Here is a 25,622-nt window from a genome sequence, read left to right as displayed (position 1 = left end):
AGTTGTGGCTCGCGGGCTGTAGAGCACAGGCTCAGTAGTTGTGGCGCACAGGCTCAGTTGCTCTGCAGCATGTGAGGTCTTCCTGGACCAGGGCTTGAACCCATGTCCCCTGCGTTGGCAGGCAGATTCTTAACCACTGCACCACCAGGGAAGTCCCGTTGTGTTAGTTTCAAGTGTACAGCAAAGTGATTCAATTATACACACACACACACACACACACACACACACACACACACACACACACACACACACACATAGGACCTACCTGTACAGTAGGTCCTTGCTGGTTACCTATTTTATATATAGTAGTGTGTATGTGTTGATCCCAAACTCCTAAATTATCCCCCTCCCCCTTTCCCCTTTGGTGATAGCTGGGAAGTTTCTTTTTCATCACAGGAAAATGTCTAAATTCCTCCATCTGTTTTTGAAGAATTTTAAAAATCTGACCTCCAGTGTACATTTCTGAACTGCTCTCCCCACAAACTCTTCTCCTTTTAGAACTGCCTTTGCACTTCCTCCCAACCATTAATTCCTGCCTTTGCTGCTTAAATTGCTCACAGCTACCCATCAAAATCCAATCCTAGTTTCATGACCCAGTTTTGATTTCAGATTTAATTTAGTACTTCGTTGTCTCTTCCTCACTCTAGCACTTTCTGTTCAACACACTTGTAATGGCTTTTAGTCATATATGTCTTTCATGTTTCATGTGTCAATACGGGTTTCTGTGCTTGTACTTGCTGGTTCTTCTGTCTGAACATTCCTCCCACACTGTTTCATGACTGGTTGGCTTAGTCTCATCTTTCAATCAAAATGTATCCTCAGAGTGGTCTTTCCTGGACTTTTTTTTTTTAAAGTCATTATCTTGTTCATCATGTTCCTTGACTCCCCTGTGCACTAGGATGTGAGCTACATGAAAATACGGACCTTGCCTATCCATTGCTCTCTCTCTCCAGTGCCTAACCGTATGCTTGGCACAGGATAAATAGGCAAGACATCCAGGGAATGGCTATATGGAGCGCTTGGTAAAGTTGGGTTATGTCTTTAGAAGTTCTCAGGACCAATCTTGGCATGGAAGCCGCGTAAAAGCTTCTTACCTTCAAGAGAGGAAGTGACTTGGCCAGTGGGCCTATCAGTAGTAACCTGTGCTTACTGAGTTTAATTTTTGCCTCCCCAAGTGTATTACAGAATTTGTAAAGGATCTCCTAGCACAGACATTTAAAAATCATTGTGAATGAGTGATCAGATGAATGAATCATATTTATTGGGTGAATGGATGCTGTTTACTAAACACATATTAACTTCAAAGAGAATGCTGTGTAAAGATTGGTGGAACATTTCAAAATAATGACCGTATGTAACTTAAGCCATGCATTTATTACAAGTAGCAGAATGGCTGTTAAGGGAAATAGAAATATCTAGAGCGCCAAATGAAAGGGAGATTGTTTTTCTAGAACTATGATTTATAGCAAAATAATCATACCTTCTTCTTTCTCCCTATTTTAGTGATAAATCAAAATATTATCTGATATTGCAGTGCTTTCTTTAAATGTAGCAAGTTATAAGCAGTAATGGACTTACAACTGTTTAGGATATTAGTCTAATATTTTATTTTTATTTCAGTTCTTGGACCATTGCTATTTTCAGGAAAGTAAAAATACCTCAGTAGTGTATTAATTAGGAAATATTTAAATTTGTTGAGTCAACAATGTTTTCTTTAATAGTCCTATCTGTAGAAAACAGTTGGATCATTTTGCTAATTGGAATGAATTAGATTAGCAGAAATTTTTATTTTTTATAGCAGCTTTTGGATTTTTGTTGTTGTGGTTATAAATTACCAAATTTTACTCTATCCTAAAATATAAATTTGGGACGAACTGAGATTTAAAGCTAGATTATAAATGTAATGAAATTAAATTTTGTTATGTGACTATTCTTGTTATTTGGGTGAAGATTAAGAGTTGTCTTTATTGTGTTTCCAATCAGAGAAAACTTTTATATATATATGGATTTTATATATATATATATAGAATGAAGGAAAACAGATTTTTCCAAAGAGAACATGTTGGTCTTGACAATGTATTTGAAAAGTCACATAGCAAAAGTGCTTTTGAGATACTTACTCACTGGTTTTATAAACATAAGTACAGGAATGCTATTATCTTCATCCCCTAATGGAATCCCTTTACTGACATCATCGGAGCTCAGTTAGTTGAGGAACTCTGGACATTTGCTTAGCAGTAATTCTTCCTAGTCAGGATTGCCTTCAAAGCAAAAGACATGTGCTCAACCTCTCGCATGGTTGCCAGTACATTTAAATTCCAAGAGTACAGGAATTTTTAAAACCCTATAAAGTGTCTGCAAGGCAGTTTCTGAGCTGTGTGATTGGGCTCGTGCCCATTCTGACAAAACTGGTGAAATTAGACATGCACTAGCTTTACCAAATTTAGAGGGATCTTGGAGAGCAGAAAACAGCTTGTACATTGTTATTATTTTTTTTGAAAATAATTACATTTATTATAGTCCCCAAAGTCAAGGGTCTTATTTTTTTTAATAGATCTTTAGTGAAGTATAACTGCTTCACAAGACTGCACTAGCCTCTGTTGCACAGCAAAGTGAATCAGCCACATGCACACATACATCCTCATAGCCCCTCCCTCTTGAGCCTCCCTCCCACCTTCCCTATCCCACCTCTCTAGGTCGTCACAAAGCACCGAACTGATCTCCCTATGCTATGCTGCTGTTTCCCACTAGCTAACTATACATTATTGTCACAAGTAGGTAAAATGAATTAGGACAACTTGGTTTTGTCAAAAGTTCCTTAACATGGTGTATCTGTAGTCAAATTTTCTACTGTGTATTAAGTCATGTTAATCACTGACAATATGACTCCATTTGTATAATATAAATTTGTAAGTCAGGGATTTGGTTGATTTGGATTAGGCTGAAAAGGTGGTCAAACAAAACAAAAAATATACACTGAAAACATTGTCGGACAGACTTGGATTGAAATCCTGGCTTCACTACTGATTTTATGTGCTTAGGATTCTATATAAAGACAGTAATGCATAATTTCATGAATATAGTGGTTAATGATACTGCAAATGTAGTGATAATACAAAGTATGTGGTCCAATATAGGCTGTATATAAGGAGCAACAATGATATTACCATTGCTTTATTTGGTATAGTCCTCTTAATATATTTTTAAAAAAACACGGAGAAGGAAAAAGTTTAATAAAGTAGTAATAATCTGCCTAACATGTTCAATTAAAAGAAGAATAATTAACACGGGGTGGGGAAGAGGAGGGTGGGACAAATTGGGAGATTAAGATGGACATATATACACTACCACACGCAAAATAGATAGCTAGTGGGAACAAGCTATAAAGCACAGGAAGGGCTTTCCTGGTGGCGCAGTGGTTGAGAATCCACCTGCCAATGCAGGGACAAGGGTTCGAGCCCTGGCCTGGGAAGATCCTACATGCCACGGAGCAACTAAGCCCGTGAGCCACAACTACTGAGCCTGAGCTCTAGAGCTCGCGTGTCACAACTACTGAAGCCCGTGCACCTAGAGCCCGTGCTCCGCAACAAGAGAAGCCACCTCAATGGGAAGGCCGTGCACCACATCGAAGAGTAACCCATGCTCGCTGCAACTAGAGAAAGCTTGTGTGCAGCAACGAAGACCCAACGCAGCCAAAAATAAATAAATAAATAAATAAATTTATATAAAAGAAAGAAAAGCACAGGAAGCTCAGCTTGGTGCTCTGTGACGACCTAGATGGGTGGGATGGGAGTAGGTGGGATGGAAGTCCAAGAGGGAGGGATTATAGGTATACATATAGCTGATTCACTGCATTATACAGCAGAAACTAACACAACATTGTAAAGCAATTATACTCCAAATAAATAAATAAATAATGTTAAAAAGAACTATTAAGAAATAAGAGAAAATTATTGCTTCCATTTTTCAGGTCAAAAATATTGATGCAAACCTATGGGTATAGTAAATGTACACTGAAGGTACAGATGATGAGTCCTAGTAGATATTTAGCTATTGAAATAGAGTTCTTATTGTTCATAAATATACTATCTCTAGATCTGTGCTTTTGACACAACTAAGTTTTATTTATTTTAAAAATTTTTTATTTTATTTACTTATTTGGTTGTGCCATGCAGCTTGTGGGATCTCAGTTCCCTGACCTGGGATTGAACCCTGGTCATATCAGTGAAAGCCCAGATTCCTAACCGCTAGGCCACCAGGGAACTCCCATGACATCTAATTTTTAAATTAATTGTAAATATATTTTAATTAGGATCCATTTCACCCTTATCTCTGATTAGCTTCATATTTACAGGAATTTTATTAGTGTCTGTTGGGGCATAAAAAAATAAACTTCCTCTTCTTTAGTACGGATGGAAATGGCAGTAGGGTGGCAGTAGGGTGCTATTTGGGTGTCAGGTTTAAGACATCTTTGAACCTAATATCATGGATAACAAATTCAACAAACATCCTTTGAACTCCTAATATGTTATGGACTTTGTGTGCCAAGAGGGTTTACTAAAATTAAGAAGGCTTGTTTCCTACCATCATGTAGCATAAAATATTTTTCCTTTAATAAGTGTTCTTACTGAAACTGAAAGATTAATTATGCTGGAAAGGGGAGTGGGTAGAGAAATTTTCCAGACAAGGTATAATTGAGCTAACCCTTGCAGAGTAAGTAGGGTTATTTTAGTAGAATTTAAGGGAAATGTGTGCAAGGAGATTAGTCTCTGTGGTAGTCTGAATGAAAGATGAGAGTTAATTAGCTGGATGACAAAAAATTCACAGGTGAGAATTACTTTCATTTTCTTTGATTGGGGTGTCTTACTAACTTGATTTTGTTAATACATAAAGAGAGGAATGACTCATATTAATTATATTCATAGATAAATAGTAAGAATACCAATTTATTGTTTTACCTTCACTATAGTTGCATTATGAACTAGAACATGCAAGTGTAGCAGTGGAAAAGAGGGACATATTATTATAAGTAAATTGGTTAATTGGTGACCATTGAGAACCTTCCCTGTTTCTATCTGCAATCTGGATTAGATTTCCCCGTTCAGCATACCATGCTGGCTAATAATTTTCATTGGATGTATGGATTTAACTACCAAACAGTATCTCATTCCTCAAGTCCAAGTAAATTTATGGGAGACAAATCACTTTCATATGGTTAGAATACAGGATAGGTGAAGTGGAAGCAGTGAAAAAGACAATAGAAAGCAATTGCATATAGAGGAAGAAAAATCAATCATGAAAACTTCAGGTTTTTCTTTTCTGCTTTTCAAGCCATGGGTTTTGACAAGTAGGTACTTTCTTGTAGTTAATTTGGCCAGTTTTTAGGCCATTCCTTTTGCTTAATTATCCAGTGCTTAAATTAGCTTAATATCCTCAATCTCTATTTTTGAAAATATTGATAATTAATGGTAAAGGGTCTGAAACTTATTGACTAGCAATAATGCACAAGGTGGGATTGGACTCGAAGAGGCTGCTACATACTCAGTTTCAGATGAGTCCTACCTGTATTCCTTCTCCTAACAGATCTTCTTGATGGTTAGGCCTGGAAAAGAGGGGTCTTCCGACCAATTCATCCCACAGACTGAGGCAGGCTATGAAAGCAGGGGCTTTCTTACCTAAGGTGGAGGTTCTTGAACTCGTAGGCTAATGTTGGAAATATTTTTGGAGGAACTAGGACAAAGTAAGGATAGTCAGTCTGAATAGGTATCATTCATCTAGTGGTCTATGTAAACAATGAGATCATAGGTAGGGAGCCAAACTGAACGGAATGTGGGCAATGGGAGGTGGTCCGGATATCCGTTCCAGAGAGGGAGAGACATACCTGCAGGAGATTTTATTCACTATAAGGATGAAGATGTCAGCCCAATTTAGTAAGGCTGAAAAGAGGCAAATATCTCCCCATATGTTTTAACCCTAGCCATAACATATCCTGAAATTCTCTTTGAAAGTATTTAATCAAAACTTTTTCTTATCTTTAACAGATTACACACTATTGGATATCCCCTCCAAATACTGAGTTACAACTTTTTATTATCAAACTGACCCGAGCACTGTGAAGCTGCCTTTCAAAGGAGTCTTTCTTCACCAGGGTCTTAGGATGAATGTGCCCTGCAAAACATATTCTTTCTTTACCTGGGGAAAAAGGTAAAAAAAAATAGTAGTGTGCTCTCTGTTCCTCTACTTAGCACACTTAACCTTTCAGAAATTTAGGATCTTCTTTGGAAAGAAAACAATCTTGACTTCCTGAGACACCACAGGCCTTTTTTTTAGAAAGGTGAGACTAATAGTATAACAGGTTGAATTTATAGGAGAAAATCAAGACAAAAAGGAGTTGAATTCTGAGCTACAGAAAGCAGATAATCCAGAAGATTTAATGATGGGGTCTGCAGAAATTATATTCTTTGAAAATGTTACAAGAGAGATAGGAGAGTGTGCTCAATGTTAGATTAAAGACAAAATTAGAAGATCCTGTGTTTGAAAAACAAGATACACTAAATGAATGTGTCAGTCTTTAAAGACACTAATTTTTTGTTTTGTTTTAAAATTTTATTTTATTGCAGTAAGAACAATTAACATGAAATCAACCCCCTTCAATTTTTAAGTGTACCCCACATTATGGTTGACTATAGATATAATGTGGTACAGCAGATCTCTCCAACTTCCTCATCTTGCTTAACTGAAACTTTATGCTCACTGATTTGTAACTCCCCATGACCCCCTCCCCTCAGCCCTTGGTAACCACCACATTTTTAATTTTTTATCTTCAAATATATTTAGTTGCTCAGAGTTTGATATTCAGAAAAAGCTAAATGTAATGACTAATTATTATGGTGTTCATATTAGCTACAGATTAATACTAAAAAGTTAGAATTAAACAGTCACTTATCCTTTTTTTTATAAATGAAATTGATTTTAGTAATATAAGTTTTTTTGGCCGTGCCCTGTGACATGTGGTATCTTAGTTCCCCAGCCAGGGTTCGAACCCATGCCCCCTGCAGTGGAAGTTGGAAGTGCACAGTCTTAACCACTGGACCACCAGGGAAGACCCAGGTCATTTATTCTAACGTTGCAAAAAAAACCAAAAAAAAAAAACCCTCAAGTTTCTGTTATAATTCGTAGCGAATTGCATGATAACATCTCATGGCCGATTGATAAAGAATAAAGAGAAAGAAGTCATCTTGTAAAGACACTAATTGATTCTTGCAGAATTTGGATAAATTTAAACAATATACCTTCTTTGTTACAGTGATATCAGGTATTTGAATTTACTTTGCATATTTCTAATTTAACCTGATTTGATTTTTCCCCCTAAATCTCAACATATTATTACATTCTCCAGTATGCCTTGGGTTATCCATATTTTCAATTGAGTTCTTACTTGTTTGGAAAAAAAGGAGGAAGCAGTAACTACTTAAGGACAAGAAGTACTTTCAGACACACGCATACATAGACTCCATGTAATTTAGGACTGTTTAACTTACATATTATTTAAGCATGTTTTCTGACTTCAAACTCCTAGTTCTGATAAGTAAACATTTACATTTAAGATATTAGCTGCTCTGAGAACAACGCTTTTCCTCCCTTCCTCCTTAAATCCACCTTAACACATCTGCAAAGACGAAAGGAAACCAGCTCACATTTTAGCCCCTCCTACCAAGGATAAGACTTGAACTTCTCTGTGGTCCCGGGCTGAGAAAGGATCCTGACAGAAAGCTAGAGGCGTAAAGGAGCCTGAGGAATCTCATTGTAAGTCTGGGAACTGTAAGCAATATATTTACTCTTCCCTCGCTCGCTCCACTTCTCTCTCCCGCCCTCCCTAGCTTTTAGTTTGTATCTTGCTTGGAAGGAAGAAAGAACGAAGGGAAGCCTAGGATTCACCGCTGTGAAAAGTCTGCATGTCCTCTGAGTTTTGAAATGAGATACAGATCAGGAACCTTAATTTCCTTCTAACAAATGCCAGTTTGCTTTCCTGGGTCTAAATGCACTGTGGAATCCGACGATAAGGATTTCCTTCCTGTACAGCGCCGAAAGAAAGCGAACGTTCAGAAAGGCAGTAAGGTGGCTCTACTTAGCGCTCCACGTGATGCCACCCGGTGGTTACCTATTCCCATTATTGAGCAGCCTGCTCTTTGACAGCCCTAAGGATCTTTGGCGAAGAAGTTTATCAACTAATTTAAGGTTTAATTAAAAAAATAGTCATTTCGGTTACTTACGCAAAGCATTCCTGGGTATTTAACGTGTGGCAGTGTTATGCGAAGAAACAAACAACATTGAAAAATTAATTGTATACTGACTGGTATTCTGATTTGTCCTTCTAAGTTATTTGACATGCCAGGAGAACAGAGCTCGAAACAAGATATTGGAAAAGATTTGCTTAAATAAGAAAGCTAAGTTTTGAGAGTGAATACTATTTTAGTAATTTTGTATTGGAAGCATTTGTAAAAAAAAAAAAAAGGCATTTGGATTTGAAATAATAGTGGTTTAATGGTTTAACTTATTTAAGTTTCCTATAACTTGTACTCATTTTAATCTTAAAATTAGTCATTTTTACCTCAAAACTAGGACAAGAAATGCTCTTTATGTTGGTTGATGATGTAAGTAAGCACTTATTCATCTAAGGCAGATGGAGAATACTAGAGGCGGACCATTTGGATGGATGTCAATTCTAAGTTATGATATTTGCATATATGACCCGTTGGGTTCAAGGAGAATTTCTGTTTTGTTTTGTGTCTGTTTGCTGCATAAATTTGGAATTGTAGCCTAAGAGATGTTTGTAGTGAATAGTAGTGAAAGAAGCCTTGTTAAGAGTTTTAAAATTATGTTCCAGAGATCTCTAGACCTTGCCAGTCAAGTTTGATATTGGGATTAAACAACAGGTATTTGTTTCTTTCAGTGAGCAGAGGAAGAGTTAAATTTTAAGTTAAGCAATAACTGTGAAATGCATAGAGAAGCGTTTAATCTGCATTTGCTCAAAGCAGCTTTACAAACTTCCTGTAGGGGAAGCACATTTTATGGGACAAGAAACTAAGAAACCTATTTAGTAATTTTCCTTGTCCCAATTAAACATAAATGAAAAATATCTCAAAAGTGACTTGCAATGTTAAAATCCTTTTTTTTTTTTTTTTTTTTTACATTTTACGTTTATCAGTTTCTTGCTAATAGTACCTGATAAAGGTCATCCCACAGAGATACTTTGGCCTGTGTTTTCAACCCATCAGTATCATTCCTAGTGTCTCTGCTTAGAAAGCAAAGTCATAAAATGAAATCATTTGCATTAAAAAAAAATATGTTCCAGGAATGAAAAAGAGGAAGAGAGAATGAGCAGTTTCCTTTTCCTGTCTTACGCCTTTTTATTTACCATCAGTTGTTTTCTTCCTCTTGCTTGCAGATTTTATAGCATTAGTTATTCTCAGCTTCTTCTTTTTAGTTTGTTTTATCACAGACCCTTTTACAAATCTTATGAAAGCTGTAGACTCCTTCCTAGAATAATGACACTTTTGCTCTCAAACATGCACAAATGTTGAAACCCCTTTAGGAATTTCACAAATCCCCCAAAACGATTCATGTCGTGTGAAAACATAGTATTTCTTAGAATTTTGGAGCTTTCTGACGATTTCAAATAATTAGCAAATTATTTTACTTATGAGTAAAGAACTGCCTCACGTGAATATTGCACTTATTCAGTTAGTGTTCTGGAACTCTAAGTAATTGGTGTAATGGAAAAACTACTGCCTGGAAACCAAATGACCTAGATTCTAGACTCCACCCTGATAGTAATTAGCTGTACAATATTAAGCTTGCCATTTTTCTGTGACATCTGATATTTTTTATTGCTGAATGCAATAAGTAAAACATAATAGGGAAGTAAGATACAAGTTATTTTTTATTGGATTGTGGGATGTCTATATTTGCTGCTTTTGTTCCAAAATTCCTAATGATATTTCCCAGCATAATTATGTTTTATAACATTCTTGTTTATTACAAAGATAATTCATGCTTACTGTTTAAATCCTGTTACATATAGAAATTGCAAAGAAGAAAAGGAAAATTGAACATATGGTCCCCGCAAGTGGTAACTACTTTTTTTAAAAAAAAAATTTATTTATTTATTTGGTTGTGCTGGGTCTTTGTTGTGGCAGGCGGGCTCCTTAGTTGCAGCTCGTGGGCTCCTTAGTTAGGGCAGGTGGGCTCCTTAGTTGTGGCACATGGGCTCCTTCGTCGAGGCAGGTGGGCTCCTTAGTTGTGGCATGCGAACTCTTAGTTGCAAGGGGTAACTACTTTTAAAATTTTATTCATTCAATCAAAATATTTATTGGGTAACTAGCATGCATAAGCACAGAGACAAGGAATTCATATATATACATCTATTTATGCTTGTAGACATTTTTCTACACATACACTCACGTGTAGGTTTTACAGAGTTGTGATCACACTTGTTAAAAGATAAACTGAGGCATATTAAACTTTTGAGTTCATTTGAGCAAAAATTGATCGGCATGGGGCAGTGCCCAACCAGAAGTGGTCAGGAGCACTATATGGGAGAGAATTTTATAGAGAAAAAGCAGAAGCAAAGTAAGGAATTTATGGATTGGCTACAGCTTAAAGCTTAGTTGGCTGTTTATGAATGACTGTCCTTAGGTTTCAATTTTGTACCTTCAAGGCATTTACCGGCTTAGATTTTGGTTTGCTGGTGTAGGCTGCAGTGGCATTAGAGTCACCTTAGTCTAATGGCCTCCTTGTTTAATTAATTTAGCACACTGCTGATGCTGTTTCATAACATGCTTCCACTCAATCATGAGATTTTCTCTTAAAACGTATTTTTATATTCATGTGTTATTTTATATTCATTCATATCTTAAATATTACTAAGTCCCTACTATGTGTCAGCCACTATGCAAGTGATGGCAATCTAGCCATGAGCAAGAGAGTATGGTTCTAAGATGTAATTTTTAGTCTATGGAAATGTTGTATTGGCTGATTATAAGTTGCTGGATAGTTAGGTGGATTAAAGTTTTCTACTATTATAAATAGTGTTTCATTTAGGACCTCAATATAAATGTTTGTATACATCTTTGTTTATTTCCTTTGGATAGATTCTTAAAATGCATTTTTCAAGTTCTAACAAAAGTTCCACTAATTACAGGTTATGAGATCATAAGCCAAATGCTTTATCAAAATTTTCTTTTCTCATCTGTAAAAGAATAGTAATAATAATAATAATACTAATTGAGTATTCGGAGGATTTAAAAAGCATTTAGCAAAATATTGTAGAGTACTAGTTATTATTTTTGACATTTTGCTCTTGAGAAAGATTGGATCCATTTATCAGTAGTATAAGAGAGTAGAATTTCCCTAAGCCAACATTGTGTTATCACTCAAACAGAACAAACAACAACAAATCCAAAAACTGAGACAATTGTTATATGAAAATGGTATCTTGTTTAAATTTGCATTTTTTTTCAGGAATAAGGTTGAACAATTTTCATGGTGGACACTTGTATGCCTATGTTTACGAATTGCATCTTTCAATGTGATTTTTAAATCTTTTTTCAGTTTTAATTTCTAATATGGTAAATATCAATGGATATAACTCACATAATCAAAGGCCCTTGGGGATCCTCAATAATTTTGAAGAGTGTTAGGGGCCTTAACATGAAAGGCTAAATTTTGAAATGGAAATAGAAATTCTGTAAACATTGCTTTTTTCAAGTTTAGAGGATTGTTCTTGTTTCCTGATACCTTTTCTTTAACAATGGGTGAGATGCATAGAAAAATGAAAGCAAGTCATTTTTATTCTGTCTGTCATCTTCTACAAAATTCAGGGGACTTGAAGAGGTTTCCGAGAAGAGGGCCAAAACCCTTGTAGAATCTCCCACAGCTTTAGGAACATCCAGACTTGCTTAATGCAAGAAGATGGAGCTAGAGATAGGTCTAAAGGTTACAGGATGATTCTTTCGAAAGGTTTTGTAAGAAAAATGGTGTCCATGTTTGTCAAGAACCAACTTAGAGAAAATGAATATAAGCTTTAGGCCATTCATCTTGTACTTCTTGGCGACTAGGGCAGTGACAGTTGGGAGAACCAAAAGGTTGGTTCAGGGGTTCTTTCCAAAGAAGACATTAAATAGAGCAGATATTGTTCCTGCCTTTTTTTGGGGGGGGGGGGTACGTGGGCCTCTCACTGTTGTGGCCCCTCCCGTTGCGGAGCACAGGCTCCGGACACGCAGGCCCAGCGGCCATGGCTCACGGGCCCAGCCACTCCGCGGCATGTGGAATCTTCCCGGACCGGGGCATGAACCCGTGTCCCCTGTATCGGCAGGCGGACTCTCAACCACTGCGCCACCAGGGAAGCCCTGTTCCTGCTTTTTGATACCACTATTTGCCTGAGAAAAAGAGATGTGCCCAAATTTTGCTACTCTTGCCATTCTGTGATTCTCAGTTTTTTGGATTCTCTTTGATTCTTAGTCTACTCTCAGAACAATTCTTTGAAAATACAGTTTATCTCTCCTCTGTACAAATATAAAATAAGCTTAAATATTGATAATTCAGTGCTCGCCATAAGCGGATTTATGAAGCTGCACAACGCGTCTGATCACTTATTGAATGAATTCAAATAGCTTTAGAGAAACTCAGCAATCACCTATAAGTGATCCCGGTCAGAGTTCAGTAACCACTGAGTCAAAGATGAAGGGCTGAGAGACCAAGTTGCACTCATTTTCCTTCCATTCCCTTCTTAAGGGGAAGGGAATGCACTTGTAAATCAGCTGCTCCCTTTTCCTTAATATTCCTCTTCATTTGCTTGACTTCTGGAGTCTATAGGGAAATTTAGGTATTTTAGGTAACAGTGTGTTTTGAATTAGAAAACAAATATCCAGGGCTTCCCTGGTGGCGCAGTGGTTGGGAGTCCGCCTGCCGATGCAGGGGACACGGGTTCATGCCCCGGTCCGGGAAGATCCCACATGCCGCGGAGCGGCGGGCCTGTCAGCACATCCGGAGCCTGTGCTCCGCAACGGGAGAAGCCACAACAGTGAGAGGCCCGCGTACAGCAAAAAAAGAAAAAAGAAAAGAAAAGAAAACAAAAATCCATAATATGTGTAATTTCAGTATTCCATAGTACGAAAAACTCATATATTTATAACAGTTTAGTTTTTCATTTTATTATTTAATTTACAATCTGTTTTCTGATTACCTAGTTTGAAAAAAAAATCAGAGGGACAATAATACCTTTCGTTTGCATAGCATTTTGTGGTTTATAAAGAGATTGCTCAAGAACTTTATTCCCACAATAACCATGTAGGTTCGCAGAGCAGATATTCACATTTTGCAGATGTGAAAAGAGAAGTGTTGGAAAGTTAAATAGCTTATTTAATATCCGAGTCTTATGATTTCCATTTTGATGCAGTTTTTATGCTTCAATTAACTAATTGATTGGTTTATATTTCCAGTTTTGATGCGTGTTATTTAAGACTGTCAACCTCCCCCTATTTGTTGACACCAGAAAAATTATAGGGGAAGAACCAGAAAGTACACATCCTAATGCACGTTTCCATATTAACTCAATTGTTCTGTTCTTATAACTGGATTACTGATTGACATAATAGAAGAAGTTGCACAAATTTAAGAATGATTGAAGAAGTAGCATATGATTTAGAATTTCTTATTTTGTAACTATTTAGCATTTTATAAAGATATATGCCACTTTAAGACAATAAAGTATATGAAGTTTAATCCAAAAATACAAAAGAGATGTATTATGAGTTGTATAAGAAACACTAATGCTACCAACGGTTTTACTTTCATTTGGTAATAGAGCATTTTTTTAGAATATTTTGAGCATAACCTACAGAGCCTATGGTTCTTTTTGGCTCTTATTAATCCTGGTGGTTGGCATAAAGCATTTGTGTCAAAATGGTTACTCTGACCTTGGATTTATCATTTGTAGAAAAAAATCATTATTATTTTACCTTTCCTAACAACCCAGTAGCTTATGGTATACCAGGTATTCCTTTTCAGGAGTAAAAATCAACTTTAGTTATAACGTTGGCTTATTATACATATGTATAACTTCATAACAAATAATACATAGTAGGTCATGTTTGACTGCTAGATGCAGCTGCACCACTAGAAACATTAGGTCAGCAAATGGCTTCTGAATTTCAAAGTCAGTAAATTGACACACTTCCTATTTGCCTCATACTTTTACATCCACAGCTTTAATAAGATAAGCAAGTTGGGCGCAGTACCTCGGCAATAAACTGGGATGTTAGACTCCCATGTGTATTCTTGTGGGATTCCTGGATCTGTAATTGTAGAAGAGACAATGTCTGCCTGGGTTAGTCTAGGGGCAGGAAAATGGTGTCTTTAAGTTTTCTTCAGGCTTTCTCTTATTTATTTATTTAGTTTTTGGCCGTGCTGCGCGGCATGCAGGATCTTAATTCCCTAACCAGGGATCGAACCAGTGTCCCCTGCAGTGGAAGTGCGGAGTCTTAACCACTGGACCGCCAGGGAAGTCCCCAGGCTTTCATTTTTTATTACTTGAAACAAAAGGGTAATCCATTTTGTGGACTGTTTACATGTAGTTGATGCAATATTATGAAAGTAATAAGAAAAGTAATTTACAGCAATTAAGTAAGAATTTATAGAAAAGTACTCTGGGGAAAAGTATCTAAAGATGTATGCGGTTATGAGGACATGCTGTGTAGATTCCGGCATCTATAATTAAGATATCTTAATATCCATCAGTCCCTTGTTATTATCTACCACAAAGCTCAAACAGGTATATCAACTTCCTTTCCATTTAACTGTCATGAAGAAGAGGCAGATGAGTTTAAAACTGGTTGAGGTCATGAACTTAGATCTCAAAGAGGTAACGGTAGGGCATTTCTGTAGGTCATGGAATAGTCTTCAAAATCACTACTTTCAGTGTACAATGGGAATTCATGTTCAAATATAACTTCAAAGTATCATTTTATCATTGATTAGTAGAAGATGCTATTAACATATTTTAGGAAGATTTCTCACAGCAAATTTAAATTCTAATTTAAAGAGATTTCTTAGTTAAAAATTTAGTTGCAAAATATTAAGATGGTTGCTTATAATCTGCTGCTTGGTACTTATTTTTTGAGGTAGTGACAATCAGGGATTTATATTTAAAATATATAAAAGTCCACAATGTTTATATGAGATTTTTTTTCTTATCCTTATCACTGACGATCCCTCTGTTAATGAAAAGCAATAAAAGAATCAGTTTTGTGAAACTCATTCAGTGTTTGCAGAAAATTTTACTATCTGCTTAAATTATGTGTTAAATTGACAAGTTGGCTTGGTTGATTAATACCTTATGAGCTATTGTCACAATGAAAAGAACATTCTTGTATGAATTACAATTTTCTGTGAAGAAAAGAATTTCTAGATACTATTTCATGAATATATGTAGCATGCCTAGGAAAAGAGTAGGAAAAATGTACCTTTTTAAATACTTAGAAAAAGAAGAGGTATTAGAAGCAATTTAGATAGTCTGTACTCTCTTTTTCACTTAAGAATTTTACCTGTTGGATCAAGAAAAAAAAAGGCAGATGCTAATTAATCCAGGAATTTTTGATCACTGGGCTATGTGCATTTATTCCTTCACCAGTTCAGTACGTTTTAGTTAATACTACATGCTAGGCACTGTCCTACATTTAGGGCATACATGGATGAATAAAGAGTTAATTCCCTCTTGGAGGAGAGAGATGATAATTAAGCAAATAATAAATAATAAAAGAAGCAAATGGACTTTAATAGTACAGGCTAACCTGGGGAGGTGAAGGATGGAAAGGTTTCCCTGCGAGGTAAAATTTAAGCCGAGATGTGAGGGATGAGAAGCCAGGTGTGGGAGGTGCCTAGAGCGAGGGTAGTGTGGCTCAGTTGGGGGCTCCAGGCAGAGAACAGCATTTGTAAATGAGCCTGCAAAGGAACAACCAAGATATCAGATGGAAAACCAGTAGTTAGGATGATGTCACGGGAACAAAGGAGGGAAAGTGCTTCCAGAGAAACAGAGGATAGGAAAGTGATGACCATATTTGAAAACTTGGAGGTCATTAGTGGTCTTTTTTTTTTTTAAAATATTTATTTATTTGGCTGTGCCAGGTCTTAGTTGCGACATGCGGGATCTAGTTCCCTGACCAGGGATCAAACCTGGGCCCCCTGCGTTGGGAGCACGGAGTCTTAACCACTGGACCACCAGGGAAGTCCCTCATTAGTGGTCTTGATAAGAGCAGTTCCAGTGGAGTGATGGGGACTCAGTGAGATGGCAGAAGGGATAGGAGTGGAGGACTCTGAGGACATGGATAGGTACAGTGGGAACAAATGGCCCTTTAGAGAAATCTGTCAGTGAAACCCAGCATAAAAATGGAGACAAGGAGGGAAGAGGAATATGGAGTTATGGGAGACTGTAACAAAGCTAGCCCATCAGATTTTCCAGTAGAAGGTAAAGGTTGATGATTCAGAAAAGAAAGGCATGGCCATCAGAGGGAAGTACTTGAAGAAGATAGAGGGATTTTGCGTCTAGAGAGCCATGTGTGGGGCTAAGTCCGCAACACAAGGAGGAGCTCTGCCTCCTTCGTGACAGGGAGAAGGAGAACCCAAGTGCCTGGGCAGAGGAGTTTGCAGATTTGCTTGTAGGAAAATGGGAACTTCCCCCTGGTGCCTTCTGTTTTCTCAGTGAAGGGAGATGAGGTCACAGCCAATAGTGAGGGTGAGGTGAGGCGAGAGACTTGAGGGGGAGAGGAAAGTCTTTCTAGCGTGGGACTTCAAGGGCACCAGGAAAATTTAGAAAGGCGTTGTGTAGTGGTGAGAGCCTCTTTGAGTTCTGAGAATGTAAACCTAAGATTAAAAACCAGTCTGCCAGTTTAGGTTGTTTTTCTCCAGCTATGTTTAAATGCTAGGAGCAAACCCAAAGAAGCCAGAATGGTTGAGTTTTGTTAGAGTGGGTTTTTTTTTTTTTTTTTGAGTGTGAGTTTCTAAAGAAAGAAAATCTGGAAATCCTTAAAATGAACAACCAATACACTAAGCAAACAAAACAAAACACCTAAAACAAAAATGCCTAGAAATTCATGAACTTGTAGAATACAGATCTTTTTATCTAGGGTAATTATTAACTAGTAAGGAACAGTCACAAATTGGCTTGATTTCCAACATTTAGTCGGCAGGGATTCAGTCTTTGTTCCTTTCAAACTCTTGGTTTCCTTGCCTAGCCAACTGCTAGGCCCAGTTCTACACTTCAGCGAATCTCAATGCCTTTACCTGTTCTAGGAGCCATCATGCTAGGCTCCGTTTCCTTCTTAGTTGCTAGAATTGTTTTCAGTTCTGAATGTTTAACCGTGGCCTTGCCTGCCTTTCTTGGATATCTAGCTAAGTTCCTGTGTAGAGTTTATATCTTACCCCTCAACTTTGCCTACTTTACTCCTGCACTAAGGCCACCTTGGTGCTCCCTGAAAGACAGTGCTTTGTAGACTTGGAACCATTACAACTCTGCAGTGTAAAGAGGGCTGAGACATTCAGTAGTAATAATCAGCCATCGAAAAAGAGGGTCTTTCTTTTACAGCTCTGTTAGCAGGGTGTTCTTTCTTCAACCTGACAAAAATCCTTCATTTTGCAACTAAAAGTCATTTCCTTCTTTTTTTTTCAATCTTTAGAGTTTTAGAGAACAGCTGGTTATCATAATCACCATAATCAAACTGATATTTGTTTTTAAGAACTAAAACAATTTCATTGAAATACTGACTCTCATATTTCCTTGAAGTTAAAAAAAATCTTGTTTCAATAAATTTTTAATTCATTAGCCATTTCTCATAAATCCTTCTCTTGAAGTGCTTTAGTTTTACACTGTTGATGGCCAGGTGCTTCCATGAATGGAAGCAGTGAGTCTGTGTGGGTCAGGCTGGGCAGGGAGGTGGGGAGGACAGATGCACTTGAGTTTGCTTCTGGCTCAGATGTTTCCCAGATGCACTGCTTGGCACTCAGGAGATGCCTCTTTGTCCTCCTTCCCTCCCTACCTCAATAAGACATGTCTATCATGTGTTGGAAAGTCATCCTACACTTTATTCCTGGTTCTGCCCATATTTCCTTAGGCTGTGGTATAGATACAGTTATGGAACTTCTTCCTGTCCAAAATGAAGGGGAGAGTGTAACATTGCTTCTGTTAATTTCATATTTTTACAAAACCCATTGAGGCATTATATCTCATCAGCAGAAGCTCAACTGAAACATTCTTACAGATTTTATTAATATCCTTGGCACTGTTCTCCATTGTTGATCAAAGGTTGAGGAAATGTATATTTCACAATTTGGAGCAAATGAGTATTTCTAGTTCATTTCAACCTGTGTTTATTATATGTAACACCTAAATATTCAGGTTGGGCTTACATGTTTATTATGGTGCTAGCAGAGTACAAAAATAACAGTTTTCTATTGCTTTACCCTTTAGAGTGCTGAAAGTTATTCTGTCTTAAAAAATTTTACATTGAACTTTAGACTTGCATAGATGTACTCCACAGAAGTAGAGAGAGAAAACCCTTCAATGCATACATTGAGACCATTTAAGAGGTCTACTACACTGCATAGATTCCATGTATTTCAATATAATTGGTTTCCTTTGTAATCCAGAGTTTTTATTTTAAGAACTTTATAGTGTCAGACTATATCATGGGGTCTGTAGGCTTCACCAGACTGCCAAAGGGATTCAAGGCATAAAACATATTAAGAACTCCTGAGAATTTCCCCTCAAATGCATACTTTCTATGTACAGAGTTCTTAATCCTGCAAAAGATTGAATTGCCTGTTTATTTCAAAAGTGAATTGCCATTCACAGTGTCTAGAAGCATGTTTCTAAAACTTCTTACAACCTGAAAAAAGAATGATGAACTTGAATTCCTATTGTACGTTACACAATCCAGGACTTGTAGAATGCTCGTGTCATGGTTAGTGGTTTAACTTCCCAGTAACCCATGAGATGGGTGGGTGTACAGTGCCTCTGATCTTCCACAACTCCTGCTATTTTTTTCTGTCATTTTTTTCCACTTCAAGATCATAGTCAACATCCATATTTTAGTTACAAGATAAACCTCATGGGCTGCTTGAAATAGTTATCGTGTTAGTTGAGAAGTAAAACAACTTCAAAATGTTATAACTCATCCAGTAATAAACTGTCTCTCATGAAACATTTAAGCCAGCATGACGGTTTTCCTGGGGGTTTTCCCTGGACTGTTTTCTTTAGAAAAAGATTCGGCTTACCCTGCTGTGGCAATCTTGGGTACGTCATAAAAAGAGGCAGCAATTAAGGAGGGAGTGGAACCCTCAACAAAACACAAATACTCCCTAGGGGAGCATATTTGCAAACCGTCTGGTCTGGAGAGAGAAAGTTGTAGAAGTAAATGCACTTTTCAAAGCCGATTCCTTTTCCTGGCATTTTGTGCCACATTGTTAGGTATATTTCAAAAGCGTTAACACTGATACCTCTCCATTATCAGTTTCTTTTAAGTAGAAGGTAAAACATTTTCCATTTTCTGAAAATGAGCATAGTAAACACTTGTCAATGTGGTATTATTCCTTAGTGGTCTGTGTGGGAAGAGGAATTTTTAAAAACAATCCATGTTGCATTTGTAAGTCAACATCTTATAACTATGATTCACATCTAGAAAAATCTAAAAGATGAAAATGACTCTTTTTAAGCTTTATTTGACCAATCACAGAGGGAAATTCAGTTGTTCATTTCCTTCAGATTCATATCTTGAGCCTACTTCACACCACGAGACAATAACTTGGCCATTTAAAATATTGGTCAAACTAAATCGTATACAAATGCTCTTTTAATTTTCGCTAAATTCCCTTTTGAGCCTGAGTATGCTTGGTTGGGGATGGCGGTGGGGAGAGGAGAGGGTGTAAAGAAAGGGCACCGGCTTGAGAGTGGCGAGAGGAGTTCAGCTGTTTCCCTAACTGGGTGAACTCTCTAGGTTTGTGTATATCTTTAGACCTCAGCTTACAAATTTGCACAAGGTCTGTCTAGGTGGTGATTATGACTGTTTCTTCCAATTCCAAAATTTTCTGACCTTAAAATACAGCCAGAGTGGCTGCTTGTTTTTGGCCACTGAAGAGGTGAAACAATGGAAAATAACAGCGAACTGGAAGGTCAGAGAAAGAAAACCAGAAAACTGGCTCTGGAGTGAGGAGGCATTCTTGCTTCATCTGTAATGCAGCGTGTGAAACTGGGCCAGCCAGTATTCTGGCCCTTAAAATAGTCAGGTTTATCTGGATTTGTACTTCCCAATTGTGAAGTGGTAAAACAAATTACATTATGCATTGTGTTTCATTTATGTACTCTCTGTGTGTGTGTGTGTGTGTGTTTGTGTGCACTTTCAAAATAACCAGATGAGGATGAGGGAGGCTGGTCCATCTAAATAATGCTGTGCTCTCTCTTCTTTATCTCCTCCCAATCCTAGTTTAGGTGCTTGTTGTATGATATCTGGACTCCTCTGGCTGGTTGCCCCTCCCTCCTCAAATGCCACCTTTCTCCATTAACAACTGTATGCATCTTTGTTTAACTGTTATATTTATATTATTGAACTGTGTTATAGACTGAATTGTGCCCCTCCCCATTCACATATTAAAGTCCGAACCCCCCAGTCCCTGAGAATGTGACTGTATTTGGAGATCAGGCCCTTAGGATGGGCCCTCATCCAGTTGACTGGTGTGGTTATAACAAGAGGAAATTTGGACACCTTAAGAGACACTAGGGGAGCATGGGTACAGAGGAAAGACCATGTGAGGATTCAGGGAGAAGATAGCATCTTCAAGCCAAGAAGAAAGACCTCAAAATAAACCAAACCTACTGGACACTTTGATCTTAGCCTTCTGGCCTCTAGAACTGTCAGAAAATATTTCTGTTGTTTAAGCCATGTAGGTTGTGGTGTTTAATTATAGTAGCCCTGGCAAACTAATACAAAGTGTCACTTCCACCCTGTCCCCTCTCTCTTCCTGTCCTTTAGAGGCTTTTGTAGAATGGCAGAATGATGTAGAAAGAAAATCTAGTATGAGTCAGAGGGTCAGGATTCTAGGGCCAACTCAACATTTGTCACCCAGGGGAATGTTGCTTAGTCTTTCTGGGAGACAATATTCCTTGTAAAGTGTAAGTAAGGGGGACCATCTGCCTCAGTTTGAGTTCTCAGTGATTTTTAGACAAATCACTCATGCTTTATCTCTAAAATAGCAATAATAATCCCTCTCTTATTATGAAGACAAAACAAGACGGCGTATATAAATCACTTAGCGCAATAACACTGGCATCTGGGAAGTGCATAATGTGAACTTTTGAAATTAAGCATTCAGATTAGTAATTGCTGAGATATCTTCCAGCTTGTCATTCCAGGTTCTATAATTACGCTCTACTTCCCCTTGATTATTTCTCAACCCCAAACCTCATTTGTGGTCTAATCAGCTTTCCCCAGTAATCCATATACATTCCAAGTTTGTTGATTCATCCTTTAGTAAATGGTAATTGGGGATCACTCGGGGCCCAACAAGAATACAGGGAGAAGGAGACAGAACTTCCCTCTTGTTGTTCACAGCTAGAGGAGACATACCCTCTAAATAATGGTGATAGAGTACATAACACTGCGGTAGGAGATATCAAGGAGAAATATAAGGGTCCTAACCATGTAGATAAAGAGATGGTTTACTTCAGAGAGTGAGTTTATACAGAATGCTGAGGGACAGGAAGAGACTATCCTGCACAGAAGGTGTGTGGGGGAGGGAGTTCCCTGGTGGTCCAGTGGTTAGGACTCTGCGCTTTCACTGCCAAGATCTGGGTTCGATTCCTGGTCCAGGAACTAAAATCCCACAGGTCGCACGCAGCGCGGCCAAAAAAAAAAAAGGTATGTGGGAGAGAGGTAAGGAGGGTTTTGGGTGGCTGGGTGCCACCGGTGAGAGCCTGAGATGCGATGGGGCATCTCCACTGTGGCTGCAGCTCATGGCCTTTTCCTAGAGCGCATGTTTCTACCCCCATTTCTAGACATCTCGGCCCTTTTGTGGTTTCAAATATCAGCTCAGGTATTTGCCTTTTCTAGCAAGCCTTGTTTATTTTAAACCAATTGAATCTTTCTCTGCTCTGAAACTCCAGTAGATATTCCATACATATTTGTCAGGTTAAATAATGAACTTTCAATAATACAAATTTGAGAGATGAAGAAGCAGTGTCAGTGACCTAGGAATGAAAGCAGAGTAGAAAAATTCAATTCAAAAGGAATAGTGTGGATGGACATCAGTGAGGGACCAGGCGTCTCACTGTGGGACCTGAGAGTCATGTACCATACTCTTGGGTTCCTGGCTTGAGAAATAGACCCAGTTCATTAATCTTTGCCTTTATATCTGGTGGCATGCTTGTCTATTTCCTTGGGAACAGGGCAGTTCTCTTAACAGGTTTTCTGTACTAAACTTAGGGTACAGCCTGAGAGACAGTTCTAATATAAAGCAGCTCATGTACTTAATTCTTATTGTTTCTTCATTCCTCTGTGCCTGTGGATGATATCAAACTCTTTGCTTAGCCTAGGTTTAAGAATTTAAAACTTTATTAATGCCCTGGTAACTTTAGTAATGCCTTGGTATAGATGAATGATGATGATGGAAACAATAATGCACTTCATGCCTTCACGCTTTTAGAACATTCTTCTATATCCAGAATAATGGAGAAAGCTTTGAATTTTGAAGCAGATAAATCAGAGCCATATATATATAATTTAATGGATCAGAAACAGCAGGACTTTTTAATCTCTATTAAAACTCATTGTTGAATATGATAGAGTACACAGTCTTTATAAAATGTGCTCAACAAATTTACCTACTTGAATTTCTTAGAAATCTCCGTAGAACCAAATAAGTCTCAGGAATTTGGGGGAAAGCATCAGTTTCCCAAAAAACAATAACAAATGATGATTTTGTATATTTATGGCCCACTAGGTACTATGCTTAATAATTGACATACTTGTTCTCATTTCATCCTCCCACTGCCTCTGTGAGGTGTGGGGACCATTTCCCCTATTTTATAGGTAAAGAAACAATCGTAATTGTTTTGGGGCTCCATGAACTGCACCCATATAAGACAGCAAACTTAACTGGTCAATGTTGTGTGTGTTCTGATGCTCCATCCATTATCTGTTCCCCATCTCTCTCCCTCTCTTCAGGCTTTCCTATTCCCTAAGACACAACAATATTGAAATTAGGCCCTACAGTGGTCTTTAAGTGTTCAGGTGAAAGGAAAAGTCATGTGTCTCTCATTTTAAATCAAAAACTAGAAATAAGTTTAAACTTAGTGAGGAAGGCATATTGAAAGTTGAGATCAGTCAAAAGCTAGGCCTCTTGTACCAAACAGTTAGCTAAGTTGTAAATGCAAAGGAGAAGTTCTTGAGGAAATTAAAATGCTACTCTAGTGAACACATGAATGATAAGAAAGTGAAGCAGCCTTATTGCTGATATGGAGAAAGTTTTAGTGGAATGGATAGAAGATCCAACCAGCCACATTTCCTTCAGCCAAACCCTAATCCTGAGCAAGGCTCTAACTCTCTTCAAGTCTATGAAGACTGAGAGAAGTGAGAAAGTTGCAGAAGAAAAGTTTGAGTCTAGCAGAGGTTGTTTCATGAGGTTTCAGGAAAGAAGCCATCTCTAAAACGTCAAAGTGCAAGGTGAAGCAGCAAATGCTGATGTAGAAGCTGCAGCAAGTTATCCAGAGGATCTAGCTGAGATCATTAATGAAGGTGGCTACACCAAACAACTGATTTTCAATGGAGATGAAACAACATTCTAATGGAGGAAGATGCTATCTAGGATTTTCATAGCTAGGGAGGAGAAGTCAATGCCTGGCTTCAAAGTTTCAAAGGATAGGCTGATTTTATTGTTAGGGGCTAATGCATCTGGTGACTTTAAGTTGAAGCCAGTGCTCACTTACCATTCTGAAAATCTCAGGGCCCTTAAGAATTATGCTGAATCTACTCTGCCTGTACTCTATAAACGGAAACACAAAGCCTGTGTGACAGCATATCTGTTTAGAACATGATTTACTGAATATTTTAAGCCTATTGTTGAGACCTACTTCTCAAAAAAAGGATGCCTTTCAAAATATTACTACTTCTCACTGACAATGCACGTGGTCACCCAAGAGCTCTGACAGAGATGTGCAATGAAATTAATGTTGTTTTTATGCCTGTTGACACAACATCAATTCATTTGACTTTCAAGTCTTATTCTTTAAGAAGTATACATTTTTGTAAGGCTATAGCTGCCATAGATAGTGATTCCTCTGATTGATCTGGGCAAAGGCAATGGAAAACTTTCTGGAAAGGATTCACCATTCTAGATTCCATGAAGAACATTTGTGATTCATGGGAAGAGGTCACAATATCAACATTAAAGGAAGTTTATAAGAAGTTGATTCTAACCTTCATGGATGACTTTTAGGAGTTCAAGATTTCAGTGGAGGAAGTAACTGCAGATGTGGTGGAAATAACAGGAGAACTAGAATTAGAAGTGGAGCCTGAAGATGTGACTGAATTTCGGCAATCTCATGATCAAACTTGAAAGGATGAGGAGTTGCTTCTTATGGATGAGCAAAGAAAGTGGTTTCTTGAGATTGAATCTACTCCTGGTGAAGATGCTGTGAAGGTTGTTGAAATGACAGTAAAAAGTTTAAAACATTACATAAACTTAGTTGATAAAGCAGTAGCAGGGTTTGAGAGGATTGACTCAAATTTCATTTTGTTTTAATATTTATTTAATTTTTTGGAGGGGGCTGTGTCGGGTCTTAGTTGTGGCACGCAGGCTCAGTAGTTGCAGCATGCAGGCTCTGTAGTTGTGGTGCATGGGCTTTCTAGTTGTGGCCTGTGTGCTTAGTAGTTGCAGTGCATGGGCTTGGTGGCCCCACGGCATGTGGGATCTTAGTTCCCCAACCAGGGATCGAACCCATGTCCCCTGCACTGGAAGGCTGATTCTTAACCACTGGACCACCAGGGAGGTCCCTTGACTCCAATTTTGAAAGAAGTTATACTGTGGGTAAAATGTTCTCAAACAGCATTGCATGCCCCAGAGAAATTCTTCTTGTAAAGAAGAGTCAATTGATGCAGTAAACTTCATCGTTGTCTCATTTTAAGAAATTGCTACACACACAAAAAAGAAATTGCCATAGTCACCCCAACCTTCAGAAACCACCATCCTGATCAGTCAACAGCCATCAACATCGAGGCCAGACCCTCCACCAGCAAAAGATTATTATTCGCTAAAGGCTGAGATGATGGTTAGCCATAAAGTATTTTAAATTAAGGTTTGTACATTGTTCTTTTGGATACAATGCTACTGCACACTCAGTAGACTACATTACAATGTAAACATAACTTTTAAATGCACTGGAAAACCAAAAAATTTTTGTGACTTGGTTTATTGAGATATTTGCTTTGTTGTGGTGGTCTGGAACCAAACCTGCAATATCTCTGTGGTATACTTGTGATAACCTCTTATTTTCCTGTTGTCCTGTAACTCTAGGCAGG

General features: G+C 37.8%; 1 protein-coding gene across 8 annotated transcripts in view; it reads left to right on the top strand.

Annotated features, from left to right (window-relative positions):
* The window catches only part of PLA2G4A (phospholipase A2 group IVA), a 189,354-nt gene that overhangs the window by 19,583 nt on the left and 144,149 nt on the right, over positions 1-25,622 (top strand). For 5 of the 8 annotated variants that reach the window (XR_004525901.2, XR_012331125.1, XM_019918612.3 and 2 more), the window contains exon 1: positions 7,711-7,806. The exons of 1 other annotated variant lie outside the window; for it this stretch is intronic. The gene's annotated coding sequence lies outside the window, so the exon portion shown is untranslated. Of the gene's footprint in view, positions 1-7,710; positions 7,822-10,084; positions 10,133-25,622 lie in introns of those variants that run through there. 2 more of the 8 variants (XM_019918614.2, XM_033853305.2) reach the window with 2 other exon arrangements.

This window comes from Tursiops truncatus, chromosome 1 (genome assembly GCF_011762595.2).
Source record: "Tursiops truncatus isolate mTurTru1 chromosome 1, mTurTru1.mat.Y, whole genome shotgun sequence".
Classification (NCBI taxonomy): Eukaryota; Metazoa; Chordata; class Mammalia; order Artiodactyla; family Delphinidae; genus Tursiops; species Tursiops truncatus.
This window is presented reverse-complemented; position numbering and strand designations above follow the sequence as displayed.